General features: G+C 33.1%; 1 pseudogene; it reads left to right on the top strand.

Moving 5' to 3' along the window:
• The first annotated feature begins 459 nt into the window (after positions 1-459).
• On the top strand, positions 460-844 carry LOC100385314 (large ribosomal subunit protein eL33 pseudogene; annotated as a pseudogene).
• Positions 845-7,997: the final 7,153 nt, after the last annotated feature.

Genomic DNA, 7,997 nt, shown 5'->3' on the forward strand with positions numbered 1-7,997 from the left:
CAGAGAAAAAGAAATGCTTATATACTTTTGGTGAGAATGTCAATTAATTCACCCACTATGGAAAGCTGTTTGGAGATCTCTCAAAGAACAAAAAGCAAGTGCTACCATTCAACCCAGGAATTCCATTACATTTATTGTGGGAAATAAAGCGTTCAACAAAAAAGATGCATTCACTTATATGTTCATTGCTGCACTCACAATACTAAGGACATGAAATCAATTAATGCGCATGTCAGCATTGGACTGGATTAAAGAAGTGATACATATACATCGCAGAATATATGCAGCCATAAAAAAGAGTAAAATCATGTTATTTGCAGCAACATGGATGAAGGTGGAGGTGATTATCCTAAGTGTATTAATACAAAAATAGAAAACCAAATTCTGCAAGTTTTCACTTATAACTGGAAGCCGGGCACTTGTGGAGGGTAGAGAGGCACCTGCTGCTGAAATGTGGGGGCCTGCTGGGAACAGGACTTACACAAGGAACTATGTCTGGAAGGCTGTGGTCCAAGGTTATTTTTGCCGGCTATAGGTGGGGTCTCCGGAACCAAAGGGAGCGCACAGCTCTTCTTAAAACCGAAGGTGTTTATGCCCGAGATGAAACAGAATTCTATTTGGGCAAGAGATGTGCTCATGTATATACAAAGCAAAGAACAACACAGCGAGTCCTGGTGGCAAAGCAAACAATAGCAGAGTGATCTGGGGCAAGGTGACTCGGGCCCATGGAAACAGCAGCATGGTTCGTGCCAAGTTCCGAAGCCACCTTCCTGCTAAGGCCGTTGGACACAGAATCCGAGTGATGCTGACCCCTCAAGGATTTAAACTAATGAAAAGTCAATAAATACATGTGGATTGGTGCTCTTTAAAAAAAGTAATAATAAGTGGAAGCTAAACATTGAGTACACAGTTATATACAGATGGGGACAGTAGTCACTGGGGACTATTAAATGAAGGAGAGAGAGAAGGAGACATTGCCTGTAAAACTACCTGTTGGATGCTATATTTGTCCATGTCTATGCTACTGATAAAACATACTCAAGACTGAGCAATTTACAAAAGAAAAAGGTTTATGAACTTACAGTTCCACATGGCTGGGGAGGCCTCGCAATCATGGCAGAAGACATGGAAGAGCAAGTCACCTCTTACAGGGATTGCAGCAGGCAAAGAGCAAGCTTGTGCAGGGGAACTCCCATTTTTAAAACCATCAGCTCTCATGAGACTCACTCACTATCATAAGAACAGCTCAGGAATGACCTTTCCTCCTAATTCAATCACCTCTCACCAGGTTCTTCCCATGACTCATGGGAATTTGGGGAGTTACAATTCAAGATGAGATTTGGGTGGGGACAAGCCGAATCATATTGTCTGCTCACTATTTGGGTGATTGGATTATCTGTACTCAGCATCACATCATATAACTATGTAATCAACCTGCATTTATACCCCTGAATTGAGAATAACAGTTGAATTATTTAACATATATATAAATAATATTAAAGTCTACTTCTACATATTCTGTTTAAATCTCAACTTCTGTTTTACAATTTGATTGAATCTTTTGTTTTTACTTATAATTGTTCATAAAATATAATTTTACTACTTACCTAATTACAGAAAGAGATTTTCTAATTTAAAGTAATATTTAATACAAGGAAATTTCATTTAAAATCCTTTGAAACTATATAGTAGCATTAGAAAGTAACTTCATGTTTTTTATTTTAACAGAGAAAAAAATTCAGCCTTTGTTTGCAATGTAAGTCTCAAATACAGTTTTTATGCAACAACATATTCAATAGCTTATTTTAAGTTCTGTCTATGTGCATATGTAATGTAAACCTATAGGTTGTAGACACATTTGTGTAACATTTACTTTCATAGATGTAATATAGGCCAGTATTACTCAATCATATTTTCTACCTGTTTTCATGTGTACACATTTTTAGATAAACAAAGTCCCCAAATATTCTATTTGTCGTTGTTTTAAGTCATTCAATGGTTGCTTAATAAATTTTGAAATATTTTATGCTCTAACCAAACAAAATACAATTTTTACTAAAATTGTTCATAATAAAATAAAATGAAATAGGTGAAAATAATAAAATCAGTAGACTGTATTAACATCTTGCATTATTTTATAATATTTAGTTAAAAATACTATTTTTACATATTTACTATAGAATAAGAAAACAAGAGTTAGTATGTACCAGAATTTCTGTCATTTTTTAATAGTAAATAAATAGCATTTTTGCTTTTGTTTGGATAGAGTATTGGGCAGCATTTGATTATTTATATTTGCATACATTTAAGAGTATCATTTGATGACTGAACTAAAAGACAATAATTGAAACTCTGTAAAATAATTCCCTAAAGCTTTCCAAAATACTATCTTCAAAGTAGAGATACGGAGTTAATTTCACTTTCTAACATGACTGTAAGTTAAAAACTATGAGTATTGTGTGTAAATTACCATAAAAATCAATAGTAAATAGTTTTTTTAAAAAGCTCTATAGTCAAGGTTGTATCTAAGGATTTGTAAATAAGAGCAAATTTCTCACTGAAGAAATTTCTGTTTGGTGTAAACCTAAAGTTACTTCTTTTCCCATCACTGCACTGAGACCTTATCTCCTGGGAAGTTGATTCTAAAGCTAGAGTCACAGTTCCTGTCAACCCTTCATATGTAAGTAGCTTCAAACATCTTGGGGAACTAAAATCCATTATTTCAATGATTATGAATAGTTTTGTTGTCAAGACAATAGCATGAAAGTGTTTGCTGTTTTTTTTTAGTATAATAGAGTCACTAAGTTACTATACAACTTAGTAGAAAGGAACAAAGAAATATCCTAAATATATCACCTGTTAGTGTTTTCTAAATCAATCAAAATACTATTCTGTTACTTACTAATAGCATGTTGTAAAATATATTTTTAACATTAATTTATGCTATGTAAAATTTAAAAATCATAAAAATTACCTCTATAAAGCCTAAGTACAATACCTTTATGTGTTAGATCTTATCTGCTAAATTTCTGAATGCTGCTAACATAACTTTATGATTTCATCCATGCCACATAGCTTGGAGGTTTCACAGCAATAGCTACAACATCTGAAATTCATAAAGAAGTTTTACTTAGATTCTTCCTTATTTGTTATGTATGATATTTATTATTCAATCTAAAATGGGAAGGTATTCCCTTCTTTTTTAAATTTCACATTGACTAAGATTTTCAAGAGCTTTGCTAGTACATAGTTGCCAGAATATGAACAAGCTGTCCTGCTCAAATAGTGTTGGGAAAATTTAATTGTTATAGCATTTATGGATGATAGTTTGGTCCTATATATCAATATATATGCGTAAATAATTTACACAAGAAATTACTCATTCAGGACTTCATTCTGCAAATGCGCTAGCACATATGCCAAAATAACTGTGAATAAGAGTATTTATTAAGGCACTGCTTATGATAGCAAGATTGGAAACACTGCAAAGAGGCATTAGTTTGAGATACTTAAATGGATTATACTGTGGTCACACAATGGAATGCTTATGCAGCAATTTCACAGTGAGTCTGACACATCTGAATGGAAAAGAAACTCTCTTCAATGTATATTAAATATTATAAATTAAAGGTAGTAAATATACATAAATTAGAGAATAAAATAACATGCAGAAGAGGAATGTATATCCATGGAAATAATTCCTATTATGTGTGTTTTCTAGCGATTATTATTTTCTATTGAGGTGAATGAAGCAGCATAGAAAGACTATGTGCTTGACAGTCATACCTAATAACATAAATGAAATATTTCTTCTGTAAGAAAGGTTGGCTGGTTATTATTCCTTCTTTGTAAGATAGGAATAATAATACTTCGTAGAATTTTAAAAATCCAATATGCACATAAAGTTATTAGCACACATGATGCATTTATATACTAAACCCACAGATATATATATATGAGTGTGTATGCATACATATTATATAAATACCAAAAATGTATAAGATACTAAGTTTACCATAAATTAATGTAGTTAATATGCATGACTCTAAAATAATTGAAAAGCAAAGAAATAAAAATATATAATCAATACACATTTGAATATTCTATAAAACATGTATCATAAAATAATTTTTAGTATAAAACATTAGCAAATCATTATATTTACCCCTGCTGACACAATTTGCTTTTTCAGGAAAGTAACCACAGGGAAATATATCTGTATATGGCGTGCATGCATAAGTATCATCAAACAAGGCATTAAAAAAATGCCTGGGAATTAGAAAAAGATAATTTTATAAATTTTAAAAAAATGTTTGTATAGTCACTTTATGATTCCTTTTTAAAATTTTTCTGTCACAAAAATATTAGTACAATTTTCTTTTCTTTTCTTTTCTTTTTTTTTTTTGGAGGCAGTGTCTCACTCTGTCACCAGGCCGGTGTGCAGTGGCAGGATCTTGGCTCACTGCTACCTCCACCTCCTGGGTTTAAGCGCTTCTCCTGCTTCAGCTGCTCTAGCAGCTGGGACTACAGGCACGTGCCACCACATCCACCTAATTTTGTCTTTTTTAGTAAAGACCAGGTTTCCCCATGTTGGCCAGTATGGTTTCTATCTCTTGACCTCATGTTCCGCCCACCTCGGCCTCCTAAAGTGTTGGGCTTACAGGCGTGAGCCACCTTGCCCGGCACAGATATTTTTTCTAATATTTCTAATATCTACATTTACACAAATCTATAGATGCCTCTCTATCTCATCTATATATGGTGCATATTTACGTTCCTAATAATTGGATCTCCAGCTGGTTGAAAAAACCAATAAGGACAGTTGGTCCATCTTTACAACCTCTAAATGGGCTTGCAAATGAAAATGCCTTATGTGAGTGTGTTTCAGTTTTAATTTCAGGGGTGCGTGTGTGTGTGTGTGTGTGTGACAGAGAGAGAGAGAGATATAGAGACAGGGATTGAAAGGACAAGACACTCTGGGTTCATAAAGACAAGAATGTAGAAATCAAGTCAACCTATGCTAAATGCCAAGTAAAGATTTAAACTGAAATTCATCCCGTACTAGGAATAAAAATGAGAAAAAGGTGATAGTTGCTTCCTTCTTTAGGGATTTCCCCCCAAAATGGGAGAGAAGTGGGCTCCATTAGCATGTGAAACAGAAATAGAATCTCTTTTAAAGGTCAATATACTTTAGTTAATCTATAGATGAAGGCCGTTCTTTTTCTATAGTAACTGATTGGAAAAAGAAAAATTTCTTTTTTTGCCTGATTATTCTCTTCTGACATCACCCAGATAACCAGAAATGTTCAAAAGAACTACTTGTTAGTACTTAATATCTCTAAAAATGATTCTTCTGTGGTAAACAGCAGAGTGGATATTTGTATCATAATATTAACATAAAATTGTTTCGCGGTAACACACGCTCTACACAAAAAAAGTCGTGCAAAATTGACCAAAAACACTATTTTTACCCATTTTATGAATCAGGGTTTTAGAATACAAAATAACCCATAGTGATAAAAATTAAAATAAAAAATAAGGGCCATTAATTTATTTCACAGAATATGCATATTTAGCATTTCTGCCATACAAATAATTTTTGGTGATATTTTTCCATCCATGTGATTTGTATAAAAAAAAAGAATGAGGTTTGTTACATAAAGGGCACTGCATGACAAATTAGAAATCCTGCCTGCTCTATTAGCACATTTTTATTAGTATCTAACTTGAGAATTTGATTAGTTTCACTGGAGAAATTAAATTTAGATGAAAATTAACAAAGCAAAGTAAGAGTAAGAGAAAATTTAAAAAACAGAAACGACTTCACAGTTGAACCTAAATGTTGGGGATCAATTTCAAAGTTACCTTAGGTAATACATTTAGAGTACACTTTTCTAAGCTAATATGTCAGAAGAAAGATCACCTAATTCATGTTTAATGACAGTATTTTAAAACTCTCATATTCTACATTAATTTATACAGTACATGTGGTGGTAAAATTGCTATTAATTTAAAAGTTAGTAAAACTAAAAAAAATAAATATATGTCTGTAAAATCAGTATGGATTTTTAAAAATTCTTATGATTCAAAACTATTATTAGTCAAAAATATTTTGTTTAGGCTTCCTCTGACTTACCTACGTCATAATATTTATATAATTCATAACAAAATATTTACATCACAAACACATTCATATTAAACTTCTATTGAGAGTAGTTTTGTTTCCCCAGGCTTCATTGTCATTATTTTTCACAAATATAAACTCCTTTAAATTACTAAATATATATATTTCTTTTCATTATTCAATTCACATTCCTTTGGAAAAACATACACTTCTTAAATTATTTTAGAATATTTGAAAAGAAAAGAGTATCTGAAAGAAGAAAACAAAAAATACATTAAAAACAACAATGTAAACAAAAAAAAACAGGAACTATTTCTTCTTATTGAACAACTTTAATCTGTTTTGAAGCACATAATTTCAACAATTTAACAATACTTAGCATATTTATTATTGTTAAACTTTATTCATGTGCTAAAATTTTGAAAGGTATAACAGAGCTACTCTGATATTTCTCCCTGATCTTTGATTAGTTTTTCAACTATATTATACGTGGATGAAGCTAGAAACCATCATTTTCAGCAAACTGACACAAGAACAGAAAATGAAACACCACATGCTCTCACTCATAGGCAGGTGTTGAACAATGAGAACACATGGACACAGGGAGGGGAGCATCACACCCTGGGGTCTGTTGGAGGGGAGTATAGGGGATGGACAGAAGGGGGTAGGAAGGTTGGGGAGGGATAACATGGGGAGAAATGCCAGATATAGGTGATGGGGGGATGTAGGCAGCAAACCACATTGCCATGTAGGTACCTATGCAGCAATCCTGTGTGTTCTGCACATGTACCCCAGAACCTAAAGTGCAATAAATATATATGTATAATTATTAATTACCAAAGCTTTCACCTGCTTAATTTTGTACATATACATCACTAATTCATTCTAAAACTGAATTGAATTGAAAATATCCTTCCTCTTGATGATGTGGAGAAATAGGAACGCTTTTACACTGTTGGTCGGAGTGTAAATTAGTTCAACCATTGTGGAAGAATGTGTGGCAATTCCTTAAGGATCTAGAAACAGAAATGCCATTTGACCCAGCAACCCATTACTGGGTATGTACCCAAAGGATTATAAATCAATCTACTATGAAGACACATGTACACATATATTTTTTGCAGCAATATGCACAACAGCAATGACTTGGAACCAACCCTAATAACTATCAGTGATAGACTGGATAAAGAAAATGTGGCATATATACACCATGGAATACTATGCAGCCATAAAAAAGATGAGTTCATGTCCTTTGCAGGGACATGGATGAAGCTGGAAACCATTATTCTCAGCAAACTGACATAAGAACAGACAAGCAAACAGTGCATGTTCTCACTCATAAGTGGTTGTTGAACAATGAGAACACATGGACACAGGGAGGGGAGCATCACACACTGGGGTCTGTTGTGGGGTGGGATAGCAGGGGATTGGGGAGAGATAACATTAGGAGAAATACCTAATTTACATGACGGGGGTTGGATGCAGCAATCCACCGTGGCACGTGTATACCTCTGTAACAATCCTGCATGATCTGCACGTGTACCCCATAACTTAAAATATATAAAAAGTAATTGCACCCCTTCACTTATAATATAAAAATGTTATGAAAGGCAATATAATTCTATTATTCCTCAAGCTTTTGTGCTATCATGTTTAATCTCTATATGTGACATAAACCCTTTATAGCCATCAAATATCTACTTTTTAATAAAATAAAGTTATTAAATACCCATGATTTGCAGGATTACTTCCCTTATTTTTGAAACAGTGAAAACAGAGGAAAACCTTACTCTTTCCTATTGTACATTTATGGTCTTGTTTATTAAAAGTGTCCCTGTTTGTAGAAACCCAAATAAAACTAAGGGGCTCTCAA

Source organism: Callithrix jacchus, chromosome 21 (assembly GCF_049354715.1).
Source record: "Callithrix jacchus isolate 240 chromosome 21, calJac240_pri, whole genome shotgun sequence".
Taxonomy (NCBI): domain Eukaryota; kingdom Metazoa; phylum Chordata; class Mammalia; order Primates; family Cebidae; genus Callithrix; species Callithrix jacchus.